A 17060-nucleotide genomic window follows, 5' to 3' on the forward strand; every position below is an offset into this window, starting at 1 on the left:
TGGCAATTTGATCTCTGGTTCCTCTGCCTTTTCTAAACCCAGCTTGAACATCTGGAAGTTCACGGTTCACCTTTCTTTGAAGCCTGGCTTGGAGAATTTTGAGCATTACTTTGCTGGCATGTGACATGAGTGCAATTGTGTGATTTGCTAGCATGTGAGATGAGTGCTTATATTTTTAAAACCTCTTAAATTAGGGGAGTATTTGTCCCAGATGATTAAAATACACTAGGCTAGAATTATTGTAAATGCCAGTTCCACTTCCTTTTGAGAGATTAGAAAATACATTCATCATTTTTAATCAATCAATAGCTACTTATCTTCTGCTAACATGTGTCTATTTTATAATGCATTACAATGTCTTTAAAATGCTCATTTCAAATATTATTATCAGGAAAATCTCAGAAGTATTTTCAGTCTCTAGTTCTTTGGCTATCATCAGATAAAAGGAAAAAAAATGCCATCTATTGCATTGGCTTTTTCCTTTATTGTTGTTGCTTTTTTTTTTTTTTTGTGGCTTTAGGCATGGTGAACTTTGTTAATTTCAAGTACTCCTTGGTGAGTTAGGTGGCTCAAATGAAGTAAGTCAAGAAAGTGAAAAATGTTCATGTTGTGTTTGATGCTTTTGAAATTTTCTGTGTCAAGATGGTTTGCCTACAGACATATTTTCCCACTTTCTCTAAGTTGTTTTGCTATACCTGCCAACTAATTCCTTAGACACATTTCTCTTTATGGTGCTTTTTCAAAAGGCATTGCTTAGTTCAGTTGAAACTTGTAAAACCTCTTACATTTTTTTTTTAAGAAATTGCCCTTTAACTTGATCTTGTTTTAGAGTAAAAAACTGATATATCACTTCATATAATTCACATGTTATCAAGCAAAGTTTTGTACTTCCCTCATGACCATATGAGCTCAGTCATCTAATCACTGCATTTGGAAAAACAAGTGGTTATCATGGGTTTTTTAATTCTTCCTTTATTCTTTTTTTGTTTTTTAATTTACCTTTAAGAGATATGTTAATTACCTTTTGTGTTTTTAACCTTCAGCAAAGTATACTTTATTTTCTGTGGTGAGACAGCATTTTCTGTATTGTGCCTTTCATAGATATCATACATTTTTAATGTATAGGAGAAAGTATAGCATTTATTTACTGCCTACTCTGTGGCAAGCACCATGAATGATTTGAAATGTATATTCTCATTAAATACTAAGTGTGTTATATATTAAACTTACTTAAAAATTAGAACTCTAAGGTACTGAATATGTAAAGCAATTTTCCAAAGTCATAGAATTAGTAAGCGTCAGGGATAAATCTTTAGGTTTACATAATTGACAAAAGTATATCATTTTCTCGACTTTATATTATTACTGATGTGGTCCAACCTATAAAATACTAAGCATGAAGTGACTATGTAAGAATATCTCCTGAGCTCCAAGACCCAAAGGGAGTAGATGCTTAGTGGTGATACAGAGAAGTGATGTGCTTTAGTGAAATAACTCTCAGCTTAGACCAAAACAAGAAACTGATTCTTCTCATTAAAATCTCATTTAAGCATATCCTTCAAAAGAAGACACACATAAATATCAAGAAAGCACAGAAAAGAAAGTACTGAATAGAGCAGAATTCAATTTTTAAGTAAACAGTCATTCTAAGTGAAATAGGTAAAAGCAAGTACAGTGGATCCTCATTGTTCATCGATTCTATTATTGAGAATTTCTCTTTTCACTAAAACTTCTGTGTGACCCTCATGGGATTAACATAAACAAACAACTATACATAAAGTAGATAGCCAACAAGGACCTACTGTATAGCACAGGGAGCCATACACAATTTATGTAATACCTATAAGGTAAAATAATTAGAAAATGAATATATATATATATGTATATATGTATAAAATACACTTATAGGCATTGTATAAATTATGTGTGTGTGTGTATATATATGTGTGTGTGTGTATAACTAAACCACTGTGTGTATACCTAACACAATATTGTAAATCAAATATACTTCAATTAAAAAAAAAAGGTAAAACAGAAACAACCACAAAACACTTGTGGTGTTTTCTGGTCATTTGGGGATATACACAGAATGACAAAAGTTCAAATTACTCAACATACATTTCCAGCTGACGTCAAATAAGATGACAGCTTACCTTCTTGTTTCAGTTCTCATACTATAAACAATTGTTCTTTTTGTAGTCTATTTAAGTGCCACAGTTCTTCTGTTTTTTGTGCTTTGTTGTTGATTATTTCACTTTTCTAAATTGCCCTCAAGAGTAGTATCAAAGTGCTGTCTATCTATTAAAAGTGCAGGAAAGCTCTGATGTACCATCTAAAGAGAATACCTATGTTAGATAAGCTACATCCGGGCATTAATTATCATGCTGCGGGCTTTGCATGTGTGCATGCTTGGTCGAGCAGTCATGTCTGACTCTTTGTAACCCTGTGGACTGTAGCCTGTCAGGCTCCTCTGTCCATGGGATTTTCCAGGCAAGAATACTGGAGTGGGTTGCCATTTCTGAGCAACCTGGGAAGGCCATTGACTGTGAGTTCAATGTTAATAAAGCAACACTGTATTAAATAAGGTGTCTTTAAAATAAACATATATAAAACAAAGCTATGTTTTGATTTGTTGACAAAAATGTTAGGACTAGAAGCTTGGCTTAAAGCTCAACATTCAGAAAACTAAGATCATGGCATGCGGTCCCATCACTTCATGGCAAATAGATGGGGAAACAGTGGCTGACTTTATTTTTCTGGGCTCCAAAATCACTGCAGATGGTGATTGCAGCCATGAAATTAAAGGACACTTACTCCTTGGAAGGAAAGTTCTGACCAACCTAGACAGCAGATTAAAAAGCAGAGACATTACTTTGCCAACAAAGGTCCGTCTAGTCAAGGCTATGGTTTTTCCAGTGGTCATGTATGGATGTGAGAGTTGGATTATAAAGAAAGCTGAGCACTGAAGAATTGATGCTTTTGAACTGTGGTGTTGGAGAAGACTCTTGAGAGTCCCTTGGACTGCAAGGAGATCCAACCAGTCCATCCTAAAGAAGATCAGTCCTGGGTGTTCATTGGTGGGACTGATGTTGAAGTTGAAACTCCAATACTTTGTCCACCTGATGTGAAGAGCTGACTCATTTGAAAAGACCTTGATGCTGAGAAAGATTGAGGGCAGGGGGAGAAGGGGACGATAGAGGATGAGATGGCTGGATGGCATTACCGAGTCAATGGACATGGGTTTGGGTGGACTCCGGGAGTTGGTGATGGACAGGGAGGCCTGGTGTGCTGCAGTTCATGGGGTTGCGAAGAGTTGGACATGACTGAGAGACTGAAGTGAACTGAGAAGCTTTCAGGAAACTAATTCTGTGTTTCTAGAAACAATGGTTTGTGCTAAGTTGCTTCAGTTGTGTCCGACCCTTTGAGAACCCATGGACTGAAGCCCACCAGGCTCCTCTGTCCATGGGATTCTCCAGACAAGAATACTAGAGTGGGCGGCCTTTTCCTCCTACAGGGGATCTTCCCAACCCAGTGATCAAACCCTTGTCTCTTACATCTCCTGTATTGGTAGGTGCTGCTGCTGTTGCTGCTGCTAAGTCGCTTCAGTCGTGTCCGACTCTGTGCGACCCCACAGACGGCAGCCCACCAGGCTCCGCCGTCCCTGGGATTCTCCAGGCAAGAATACTGGAGTGGGTTGCCATTTCCTTCTCCAGTGCATGAATGGGAAAAGTGAAAGTGAAGTCGCTCAGTCGTGTCCGACTCATAGCGACCCCATGGACTGCAGCCTACCAGGCTCCTCCATCCATGGGATTCTCCAGGCAAGAGTACTGGAGTGGGGTGTCATTGCCTTCTCTGATTGGTAGGTGAGTTCTTTACTAATAGCACCACCTGAGAAGGCCCTAGGAAAAATCATCAGTATTCACTGAATAGTGAATGATTCAGTTTTTGCAGAGACTTTATAGAACATAATTACTGGGAATAACAAAAATTGACTATAGTTAGCATTCTTCCAAAACATCAGAGTGGGTAAATCTAGGTTTGCAAGATAGTTTAAAATCAACAGCACTTTATAGTCTTTAAAAATGCTAGACTATAATATTTCAGTCAGTATCAAGAGATATTATCACAGTACAACATTATCTCTCATTTGCTAGAAACAAAGTCATTCTGAATTTCCAATTGTACTTAATGCTAACATCTAAAATCATTTCCTGAATATTTAACAATTGCTTTTCTTAAGGCAATAGTACACTACTGTACTAAAAAATGAATTTTTATTCAGTCACTCCTCTTTGGAAGATTTTCTTATACTAGAAAAAGCAAGCAATCCTAAATAAAATTTTCTGTGAATGTATAATAAGGTAGGTGATAATCTTTAAGTACCTTTGAAATTTTTCTTCAAATTTATCTATTAATTATTTCTCACTTATGTGATGTTGCTGTGTGAAATCATTTTATATATACTCATGATAATAAAACTTTAAACAACAATAGTAAATTAACATAAGCACTGATACATAAAAAAGGTGATTTCTCATGAGAGAAATTATTAATGATTTTTTGCAGATTTTAGTTGAATAAGATAATAAAAATTAATAACGTATTTCCCTCTAGTTCTACTGGTGAAACAAAGTATTTAAGACAAATCTACTGTGATGCATGAAATGCATGGCAATGGTGCTATTTTAGATGTTAGTCTAGGTCTATTTTGGTAATTATTTTAAAATAACCATCTATTTATTCTTGCTTCTTTTCATTGCATTACATGTAATTGACTAAAGAGAAGACTAGCCCACTGCTTGCAGATAAACTATTGTTTGGAAGAAACTTGAATCATGAAAGGAAACATATCTGGACAAACAATAAATGTGTATATGGATTTCTACAAAATTTATGTACATGATTCATTTATCTAATAATTCAATACATACTTTTTTATTTATAAAAATTCCAAGCCAAAATATTTTGAAGCAAATCCTTTGAACAGTCACAAATAGTTGTTTCAAATTCTATATGTTTAAGCCCTGAGGAAAATATAGAAAGATACATATTTTTTCCTTTTAAGATGGGAATTCTCTGGTTGAGTTAAGGCATAGTATAACAATTATTGGCATTTTTTTTTAAAGTTAGGAAGATATATAAAGAGTCAAGTTTTGGGAAAGTCAGGTCACTTCTCTGAATTTTTGTTTTCTCATCTATAAAATGGGGATAATAACCATAACCATTATGATTATTGGTTATGGGAAGCTAATATGGGAAGCTATGGGAAGCTAATTGATAATCATTATGACTAATATTTAATAACTGCTTAAAGACTGTTTTATATTATAAGCCATTGTTGTTATCAACACTGGATGCTCTGCAATACAAAATGAATTTAAATTTAATATAACAATGCAATTTTTCTAAAATAGACAGAGGAGATGGCTACCAAATGAAACTTTTGAAGAAATGAAACATTTTAAGATATAATTCTCTTTATTCATTATGGTTCCTTGATAATACTGTATATATTTTCATGTTTGAGGATATAAAGAAAAGACAAAAGGTTGAAAAGGCACTGAGTAAAGATGATTGTTCTCATGTTCATTTTGTTGAACAGTCACTAAGTCATATTCGACTCTTACACTCTAAGTGTGATAATTACACCAAGTCCATAAGTCGGATGTGACTTATAGACTGCAGCATGCCAGGCTTCTCCAGCCTTTACTATCTCCTGGAGTTTGTTCAACGTCATGTCCATTGATTCAGTGATGCTATCGAACTCTCTCATCCTCTGCTGCCTTCTTCTCCTTTTGCCTTCAATCTTTCCTAGCATCAAGGTCTTTTCTAATGTTTCACCCTTCACATCAGGTGGCTAAAGTATTGGAGCTTCAGTTTCAGCATCAGTCCTTCCAGTAAATAACCAGGGTTGATTTTCTTTAGGAATAACTGGTTTGATCTCCTTGCAGTCCAAGTGAATCTCTTCAAGAGTCTTCTCCAGCACCACAATTCAAAAGTATCAATTATTTGGCCCTCAGTCTTCTTTATGGTCCAGCTCTCACATCCAGACATGACTACTAGAAAACCACAGCTTTGACTATATGGGCCTTTGTCAGCAAAAGGATGACTTTGCTTTTTGTAAAATATGCTGTCTAGGTTTGTCATAGCTCTCCTTCCAAGGAACAAGCATCTTTTAATTTAATGGCTGCAGTCACCAATAGCAGCGACTTTGGAACCCAAGAAAATAAAATCTGTCACTGCTTCCAACTTTTCCCCACCTATTGGCCATGAAGTGACTGGACCAGATGACATGATCTTAGTTTTTTGAATGTTGAGTTTTAAGCAAGTTTTTCACCCTCCCTGTTCACCTTGTCAAGAGGCTCTTTAGTTCCTCTTCACTTTCTGCCATAGAGTGGTATCATCTGCATATCTGAGGCTGTTGATATTTCTTACTGCAATCTTGATTCCATCTTGGATTCATCCAGCCCAGCATTTCACATGATGTACTCTGCATATAAGTTAAATAAACAAGCAACAATACACAGCCTTGTCATACTCCTTTCCCAATTTTGAATCAGTCAGTTGTTCCATGTCCTGTTCTAACTGTTGTCTCTTGACCCATATACAGATTTTCTCAGAAGACAGGTAAGGTGTTGAGGTATTCCCATCTCTTTAAGAATTTTCCACAGTTTGTCATGATCCACACAGTCAAATGCTTTAGTGTAGTCAATTGAGCAGAAATAGTTGTTTTTCTGGACTTCCCTTGTTTTTACTATGATCCTGTGAATGTTGGCAATTTAATCTCTGTTTTCTCTGCCTTTTCTAAACCCAGCTTGTACATTTGGAAGTTCTAGGTTCACATATTGCTGAAGCCTAGTTGGAGAAGGTAATGGCAACCCACTCCAGTATTCTTGCCTGGAGAATCCCAGGGATGGAGGAGCCTGGTGGGCTGCTGTCTGTGGGGTCGCACAGAGTCGGATACGACTGAAGTGACTTAGCATGCATGCATGCATTGGAGAAGGAAATGGCAACCCACTCCAGTATTCTTGCCTGGAGAATCCCAGGGACAGAGGAGCCTGGTGGGCTGCTGTCTATGGGGTCACAAAGAGTTGGACACGACTGAGGCGACTTAGCCACAGCAGCAGCAGTTAAAGGATTTTGAGCATTACCTTACTAGCATGTGAAATAAGTATAATTGTATAGTAGTTTGAACACTCTTTGGCACTGCTCTTCTTTGAGATTGGAATGAAAACTGACCTTTTCCATCCTGTGGCCACTGCTGAGTTTTCCAAATTTGCTGACATATTGAGTGCAACACTTTAAACAACATCATCTTTTGGGATTTTAAATAACTCAGCTGGAATCCCATCACCTCTAGTAGCTTTGCTTGGAGTTAACACTTCCTATGGCCCAGTTGACTTCATGTCCCAGGATATCTGGCTCTAGGTGAGTGACCACACCATTGTGTGTTCATATATGTATGCATATATATATATACACTGAAACCACCGGTTCAGAAAGAAACAGACTGATACACAGAGATGTAATCATACATATTCAATGATTTTTCATTTCAGGAAAATCAGTAGTTAAATGATTTCTTTTACTCTCTATATGGAAAGGAATGTTTCAACTTGTCTAATTGATTAACATCCTTTATATAATGGAACTACATAAGTTCCGATATTATTGATATTTTGATCAACAAAAGCTTAGAAAATATCATCAAGTAGTAGAATCACATTAGTCTGAGCCCAGCTTGAGCTCCAGTACCCTTTGCATGTTCAATAACTTAGAATAAATATTTGTTGTTTGTGTTCAGCCACTCAGTCATGTCCAACTCTTTGCAACTCCATTACTGCAGCATGTCAGGCTTCCCTGACCTTCACTATCTCCCAGAGTTTGCTCAAACTTATGTTCATTGAGTCGATGATGCCATCCAACAATCTCATCCTCTGTCACCCCCCTTCTCCTTCTGCCTTCAATCTTTCTGAGCATTATGTTCTTTTCCAATGAGTCAGCCCTTTGCATCAGGTGGCCAAAATATTAGAGCTCCTGCAACAGTCTTCCAAAGATTATTCAGGGTTGATTTCCTTTAGCATTGACTGGTTTGCTCTCCTTGCTGTCCAAGGGACTCACAAGAGAAAATAAAAATATATGCTTATTGTATTTTCACATTCTCTTTTTTAATAATTTATATGATTTTTAGTATTTTAAAAATTTAATTTATTTGGGCTGTGCTGAGTCTTTGTTACTGCATATGGGCTTTTTCTATTTGCAGGAAGTGGGGGCTACTCTCTAGTTGTGGTGCATGGGCTTCTCGCTGCAGTTCAATTCAGTCACTCAGTCATGTCCAACTCTTTGCGACTCCATGGACTGTAGCACGCCAGACTTCCCTGTCCATCACCAACTCCCGGAGCTTGCTCAAACTCATGTCCATTGAGTCGGTGATGCCATCCAACTATCTCACCCTCTGTCATCCTCTTCTCCTCCCACCTTCAATCTTTCCCAGCATCAGGGTTTTTTCCAATGAGTCAATTCTTTGCATCAGGTGCCCAAAGTATTGGAGCTTCAGCTTCAGCATCAGTTCTTCCAACGAACATTCAGGACTGATTTCCTTTAGGATGGACTGGTTGGATCTCCTTGCAGTCCAAGGGACTCTCAAGGGTCTTCTCCAACACCACAGTTCAAAAGCATCAATTTTTGGTTCTCAGCTTTCTTTTTAGTCCAACTTGTGACTCAGTTGATAAAGAATCTGCCTGCAATGCAGGAGACTTGGGTTTGATCCCTGAATTGGGAAGATCCCCTGGGGAAGGGAAAGGCTAATCACTCCAGCATACTGGCCTGGAGAATTCCATGGACTGTATGGTCCATGGGGTCACAAGAGTGAGTGTTCTTCTCACATCTATACATGACGACTGGGAAAACCATAGCTTTGACTACACAGAACTTTATCGGCAAAGTTATGTCTCTGCTTTTTAATATGCAGTCTAGGTTGGTCATAGCTTTTCTTCCAAGGAACAAGTGTCTTTTAATTTCATGGCTGCAGTCACCATCTTCAGTGATTTTGGAGCCCAAGAAAATAAAGTCTCTCACTGTTTCCCCATCTATTTGCCATGAAGTGATGGGACAGTATGCCATGATCTTAGTTTTTTGAATGTTGAGTTTTAAGCAGCGGCTTCTCTCATTGCAGAATACAGACTCTAGTGTTCACAGGCTTCATTACTGCAGCGTGTAGGCTCAGCAGTTATGGCTCCTATGCTCTACAACACAGATTTGATAGTTGTGGTGCATGGGCTTAGGCTCTCTGCAGCTTGTGGGATCCTCCCAGTCAAGGGATCAAACCAGTGTCTTCTGCATTGCCACGTGGATTCTTTACCAAGGAAGTATCTTTTTCAGTTTTTATGTTGATTGGTTAAAAAAAATAACAACAACAAAAAAAACCCTGTAGCCTAAATTTGGTAACCTCCTGGGTTGCTAAAGATAGTGGTAAGTGATCCAAGTTACAAAACATATTAACCAGGTGTATTTTAGAGTAAATGATATATATATCTGTCTCAAATACATTCTGAAATATGTAGAACATTATGTAATGAATAGAGTTACTTGCTGATTTTAAAATAATTCAAATATATGTTTCCACTCTATTCTAAGAAAATTTGGGGTGTGTTTTAAATCCTACTAATTGACAGAATTTGGAACAATGCTGCAGCTGCGCTGGAATTTGAGGAAGGACCATAAAAATAAGCAGTTATATCCCCAAAGAAACTAGAGTGAATCTATAAAATGAATGCATGGTCATGTTTTCCAGACATTTCAATTCTAGGTTGTAAGCCAAATAAGCACTTGATGATAGGATTGTTTAGGTGCTATGTTTTATTATTTTAGGACAAGAGATGTATAGGCTTAAGTAGATTAAATCACTTGTCCAAATTCTAAAAGCTAGCGAGAACAAAGTTAGGATTCATATCCAGGTTGGCTAATTCCACGTCCCTCATTCTTTTGACTCCTTGAGGTTATTAGAAAGACTTCTGACTTCTGATACACTGATGCATTGAACTTGGCATTGGTAGCTTCCAATTTGATTTCTGTGAAGAACTTGGAGCCAAAGTTTGTGCTTGTTTTAGGTTATCTTTCTTAAAGTTTTATTTTCTGAAACAATTCTTTATGTCTCTTAATTTATGACAATTTGAATAATATAATTTATTTTTTAACAAATCATTTTAATTTTATAGCCCTTTTATTGCATCCAACACCAAACAGTAAATTTAACATTGGTAAGTGATTATTTGTTTTAAATTTTGTCTTCACAAGCAATTATAATACATTTCCCTGAATTCTTCATCTCCTACTATCTCCATAATAGTATTGACAAAGATAACTTTTAGCTTCAAATGAAGTAAGAATTTAAAATAAGTTCATTTTTTATTTCATAATGCACTAGAACATTTTTGGAGTATTTAAAGAAAAGAACAATTCTAAGACTATTTTATCCCCCTTATGGGTTATGTATGGATTTCATATATCCCATAGTAACATAATAGTTTGCCATCTCCTTTAATGTCACAGTAACTGTAACTGAATCAGAAATATGAATACTAAAATTCTACTCATTTATCAGTGTTAACAGTGATGGATTTTTCCCTTCCTCTCACAATGTAGAGACTTAGTGAAAAATAAACTTTTCTGCAGTGCAACAGAGCTCCACATTTTTTTTTTTTCTTTTTCATTTGTTCAGAAGGGATTTTATTCAAAGATCTCATTCTTTACTGTGGAAATGAAGAATATAATAGTTATTTCCCACATATCTGACCCAGAGAATTAAAAAGTTGATCTTTAGTGTACAGTCAGAAAAAGAAAAAAAAAAAAAAATCTGTGGTCTTCAGCAAAGGAAAACCATTTAGAATTCATGTGTTTTTACATTGTAATTGGAGCCATGACCTTAGCATAGAGTAAGAGATAAATACGTTGACTTCCATCCATGGAAAAGGTTGGTTTCTAATGCAGAATATTTCTAAGTAAGTACTGGCTATCTTCAGATGCCTGCGTTTCTCTAGCAGTGGCATTAACCCTGCTAGAAGTGTTCTTAATGCAATCCAATTGACAGCCTGAATATGAGGCCGAGCCACCTCATCGCCCCTTATGCTAACTGTCTGGGGCCTTGTTCCTGGACAGGGAATAGTTGACGGTTTCAATTATGCTGGGGTCATAAGGTCATTGGCTGGTTACTTTTCAAATGATCACGATCATGTTTCCAAAGGTTCAGTCGTATCATTTTATATGGGAAGCAATCACTTACATAGGACAGTAAGACAAGTATGAACTTAGTCTTTACATGAAGCTAAAAATACTGTAGAGAAATTAAGAATTTGATGAACTTACTGAAAAAACAATCACATAAGTTGTCATCGTCTATTTGGGGAAGCCCCTAATTATATTTGATTAGGAAAGCATATTTTAATAGTAGTACTTTCATTTTTATTGTATCCACTCTATTTGTATATCTGCTGTTGCTGCTGCTAAGTCGCTTCAGTTGTGTCCAGCTCTGTGCAACCCCAGAGACGGCAGCCTACCGGGCACCTCCGTCCCTGGGATTCTCCAGGCAAGAACACTGGAGCGGGTTGCCATTTCCTTCTCCAATACATTTAAGTGAAAACTGAAAGTGAAGTCGCTCAGTCGTGTCTGACTCTTTGCGAGCCCATGGACTGAAGCCTACCAGGCTCCTCCGTCCATGGGATTTTCCAGGCAAGAGTACTGGAGTGGGATGCCATTGCCTTCTCCAATTTGTATATCTACTTGTAAATTAAAAAAAAAAAAAAGTTTTTAAGAAGCCTGGCAGCTTTTTAAACAGTAGGTCATCGCTTTTTACAGAAATAAAGATACTTTATTTCTATATTACTGGATATATACATATATAAGTTAAGCCTTAAAATTAACAATTAAAAATACGGTTTGAAAAATTTATGAGAAACATTTAAAAGTAACCTGGATATCCTCTTTTTAGTTTAGTCTTTCATCATATACTTTGGCATTCTAAAATTGTTTTAATTAAGTACTGTAGGTTTTCTTAGTCATCACCAATAAGTAGTAGAGGAAATCTCAACTTTGTTTATAGGGAGGAAAGTAGATCATTTGTTTATTTCACATGATGATTTCTTTATAAACCACAAGTAATGTACTTCTAGTTGAAAAAACATTTATCACAGTCTAAATTTAGAGTGCCATCTAGTGATGTATAAGAGTTACATCAGGTATAGAATTCAGGAAATTTTACTGCTTCTATAATGTTAACTTCAGTATAGATTTATGTTTTAATCTGGGCGATATGACTTATATTCAATATTAATCTAGTGTACAACATAATTTAATAAACTCTAAATTTTAAGACATTTTTAACTTGAAAAATATTTAAAACTCAATGAAAATGTTTATCCTTAGCAACAGAGAAATTATTTTCAGGTAGATTAAGAATCAAATAGATTGCACTGGTCTTTACATTTAAACATTTGCATTTAATTAACACTAAATGACCATATTCAGGGTTACAAACACTCCCCAACAAATCTTTGCTGATGGATTAAATCAGAGAACACATAAAGAATACATGTTTTAAAATATATTGTTTCAAATGTCAATATAAAGCAGTAACAGCAACAGCTTTTGAAATAAAACTCCTATTTTAAAACATTTTGTCAGTTTTGAGTATTTTTCTCTTATAGGTGTTTGATTTTTTTCTAGATTATTAAACTATACATTAAGTCTTTAAAATTAAACATAATAATTCATGAAAAGAAACCCAAGGAACATAAAGTTTGGCAAAGGAAAGGAAGAAAGGGGAAATGAGAATAAAATAAAGATCAAGGAGGAGAAAGCAGGAAAAGGCAGGGAGGAGAAGACAGCTTTATTGAAGATCTCTGTGCCAGCTACTGTAACAGATGCTACAACACACATAACTTCATTTCTTTCCACCCCATTTTAGTAGGAGAGCAACCAAGACTTGGTTAGGCCAAGTAACCTACTCAAGTTTTTTTTTTTATATTAATTTTATTGGCTTTTGCAAGTGTTAAATATTGTTTATCATCAAAATATATATCATGAATGTTTCAATGAAGCAGTTGTAACAATGATAAATAAGTTAATAAACAATAACAATAAAACTAAATAAGTATAACTTATTTAGAGGTCTAGATTACATGCCAAAAGATCTACATTCAGATCATAAATTTATTACCTATTTACTTTTTGTGGGATCTTGGAAATTTACTAAAGCATTTGGGAAAAATAGCAAAGGTGACAATGTTCAATCATGTGTCTACTTCAGATCTAGTTTATCATATTAAATTAGTATTTAAGCTCGTTCATGGTGGTCTAGTTAGCCTCACGCTTGATTATATTTGTCCACAAAAAAAATGATTCTTTTGCTATAGATTAAAATCAATGAACCAACCAAAGAAACATAAAACAATTAAAAGCACATAAATTATCCTGAAAGAGTCAGGATGGTTCCCCTTTAAGTATGCTGCTGCTGCTGCTGCTGCTAAGTCACGTCAGTCATGTCCGACTCTGTGAGACCCTAGACGGCAGCCCACCAGGCTTCTCCATCCCAAGAATACTGGAGTGGGTTGTCATTTCCCCCTCCAGTGCATGAAAGTGAAAAGTGAAAGTGAAGTCACTCAGTCGTGTCCGACTCTTCGCGACTCCATGGGCTGCACCCTACCAGGCCCCTCCGTCCATGGGGTTTCCCAGGCAAGAGTACTGGAATGGGGTGTCACTGCCTTCTCCGCCTTTAAGTATAGGATCCTCCAATAACTAGTGTCTTCCCTTTATAATCACTCAAGTTATTATGGGGAGGGGCAGAGGTTTCGGGGGATTTCTATGGATCTAAGGGACTCTGTGGCCCCTTGATTCCACTTGACACAGTAGCTGCACTCTAAATCAGTATTCTGTCATAATCACTGATTTAACACTCGCTATTTGTATTCATTCATGGATTCAGTATAGAAGGCATTTTTCTTAACCAAAGTCACATGTTTTTAATAAATGACATGGGATTCACTTCATGCCCTAAAATAAAGAATACATTTCTCTTTTATTTTTAGAGTTCCTATATCTGACCAAGTTTCTGAAAGAACAGCATAGTTAATGCTTTCAGGGAGTTTCTTGAAGGGTACTGATATGAGATCTATTATATGCCAGAAACATGGCTTCAACTCCTATCAAGCCAAATAGCATTGTTTTAATTTAGTATCGACCTCAATGTGATGATGTTTTTGTGGAGATTTGCCAATTACCTGCTGTCATCATAGGAAGTGACTTTGGCTCAGGTATTTAGTCAGGGAGCAAGTCACAGGGGACATTCCAAAATGAGCAAGGTGATCTCTGTCATCAAGGATATGGAGAATTTTCTGTAGACTATGAGTTTGTGTGTTTCACCTTGAGAAAAAGAGGTCATACTAAATATGTTTTGTGTTAGAATGCACTGTTTTCAGTAAATGAATCAGGGATAACTTGTAAGTAAAAATTGGCCTTGAGCAAATTTTATTCCCTAACATTAGTTGTTATTTGCTGTTTTACAGTTCTCATTTCTAACTCCAATTTCCTTTTGGAGAATCACTGCACCTCAATTTGTGTAACCTTGATAGGGTTGTAAATCTCAGTGCCTATTCTCACAGTGGAGAATCCTAGGGGAGTCCCCAGAAGGTCCCTCTATTGGATCAACCCTTTTCCCAATGCTTTCCTCCACTTCCAGGTGATAATTAGCACTTAGTCAATCAGATGCTCTAGCTGAGGATCTTAAATGTTTACCCCATAACCATGAACACAAAAAAAGAAATGGCTTTGAGTTCATTATTTGCAAATAAGAAACTCTGACTGAGCTTTCCCTCTCAACTGCATGATGATGACTCCTTACTGATCACACAGTTTTAACATGAGCATTGAGACTTGGGAATGAATTATTTAATCAGAAAATGACTCACTAGAACCCACGGAACCTCACTTTGAATAATTTGTAGAGTTCCTGGAAGTAGGCAATACACCTTCTAAGGGACGAGAATGGATGTTAACAAGAAAGTTATTTTCAGAGAGTTAGTTTTAACAATTGTCTGCCAAATAGTTCTGACTTACAGACTCCAGAAATATGATATGGTTATACTACTTGGCCCCTCTAGAGTTGATGGAGCCTCATGAGTAAGTGTGCAGAAGGCAATGGCACCCCACTCCAGTACTCTCACCTGGAAAATCCCATGGACAGAGGAGCCTGGTAGGCTGCAGTCCATGGGGTCACTAAGAGTGGGACATGACTGAACGACTTCACTTTCACTTTTCACTTTCATGCATTGGAGAAGGAAATGGCAACCCACTCCAGTGCTCTTGCCTAGAGAATCCCAGGGACAGGGGAGCCTGGTGGGCTGCCGTCTATGGGGTTGCATGGAGTCGGACACAACTGAAGAGACTTAGCAGCAGCAGCAGCATGAGTAAGTGTGAGTGAGTGTGTTCAGAAGAGATAAGTGCCATGTCTGGGTCACAGTTTTTAATTGCTAATGCAAGATCCTCCAGGACATACTTTGCCTGTCACTTAATAACCAGTAAAGCTAAAATGGTAGCTCTTCTGTCAATTCAGGTCCCTCAGGGACTGTGTTGAGCAATAATCTGATGCCCCATGAAGGATGTGTCAACTGGTGGGGAGTAATCTTCTGTTGCTTTGGCTACTGAGATTTAGGGGCTGATATTTCAATATAAAACATCATAACAACAGCATACCCTGACAAAAACAATCAGCTATCTTCACTAATAACATATGTCAGAGCTCAGCTGAGTTGGAGAGAAAGACCTGAGTTGTCAGCTGTCAGTGAAAACAACAAGCCAAACTGAGAGTAACAGTTAAGCCTTTCATCACTTACCATGATATTTTAAGCTGGTGGTTAAACCACAGAAAACACGTACACCTCCCCTTCCAGTTTCCCCCTGTTGAAGGTCCATTGGATCAGTCCAGTCATGGGCATAGTATCACTGAAGAGGGAGTTGGAACAAAAGTTTCCTATAGTTTTATGAAATCAGGTGGCAAGGGAAAGGAATTTCTATGAGTGGGAAAGTACTGAGAACTGAGCCAGAGTCAAGAAAAGGGTCTTCAAGTTTTCCCTCTTCTCTCCCGTTAGAAGGCCTCAGCAGAAGCACCTGAGGAAGGTCTTGGCCAAAGACCCCAGGTAAAAAGGCTTCTGAGTAAGGAAATTAGGTTAGGAATTGCAGATGCAGAGCAGAGTATGGCCAGCAAGGAGGTCTGAGTCCTTGACTGCAACTCCCTTCAGAGAATGCAGTGGATTGATTCTGCGCTAAGCCAGTGTGGGGAGGGCAGCTTTCTTCTATGATGCTAATAGTAAAAACTTGCAATTATCTATACTTAGGTCTGAAAAATCACTCCTTGGATTTTTGACCAGGAGCCAAACTTCTCAATATATACTTACAAGACCAGGAATGTATCTGCTTTGACATTAGAAGTAGGGAATTGATCATCATCATTTTTAACGACTAGGAATTTTTTTAGCCAATTAACATATTTAAGTTATCCAAAGCTTTGGAGGGCTTCCCTGTAAATGGTGGCTCAGATGATAAAGAATCTGCCTGCAGCGCAGAAAACTTGGGTTTAATTCCTGGGTAGGGAAGATCCCCTGGAGAAGGGAATGGCTAACCACTCCAGTATTCTTGCCTGGAGAATTCCATGGAGAGAGGATCCTGGTAGGCTACAGTCTATGGGGTCACAAAGGGCTGGACATGACTTAGCAACTAAGACACAGTTGGCTGTGTAACAAAGTGCTCCAAATCTTAGTGGCATAAACAGTCACTTTAATTTGCTCACAGTTTGAGGATAAGGAATTTGGAAAGGGCTAACCTGAATAGTTTATCTGTGATCCTTTTGGTATCAGCTGGGGTAGTAGTGTCTGAATGATGACCTTCTTAGATATCCTCTCCATTCACATGTCTGTTGCCACGGTGTTTGTTAGTCTCTCTCTCTGTCTCTTTCTCCGCAAAGTAAATATAGTTATGATGGCTTATCTTCCAGGGTCTTGCATGTGCTGCGA

General features: G+C 37.3%; 1 long non-coding RNA gene across 1 annotated transcript in view; it reads right to left on the bottom strand.

The window, feature by feature from the left end:
• LOC145529436 (uncharacterized) overlaps positions 1–16689 on the bottom strand; it is a 294204-nt gene extending 277515 nt beyond the window's left edge. The window contains exons 1-2 of the long non-coding RNA XR_014071225.1: positions 16446–16689; positions 15885–15993 (exon numbers count right to left, since the gene is read on the bottom strand). This is a non-coding gene — a long non-coding RNA (uncharacterized LOC145529436). The remainder of the gene's footprint in view (positions 1–15884; positions 15994–16445) is intronic.
• Between the last annotated feature and the right edge of the window lie 371 nt (positions 16690–17060).

This window comes from Giraffa tippelskirchi, chromosome 12 (assembly GCF_054371585.1).
Source record: "Giraffa tippelskirchi isolate mGirTip1 chromosome 12, T2T-mGirTip1v1.2.pri, whole genome shotgun sequence".
NCBI classification, from domain to species: Eukaryota; Metazoa; Chordata; class Mammalia; order Artiodactyla; family Giraffidae; genus Giraffa; species Giraffa tippelskirchi.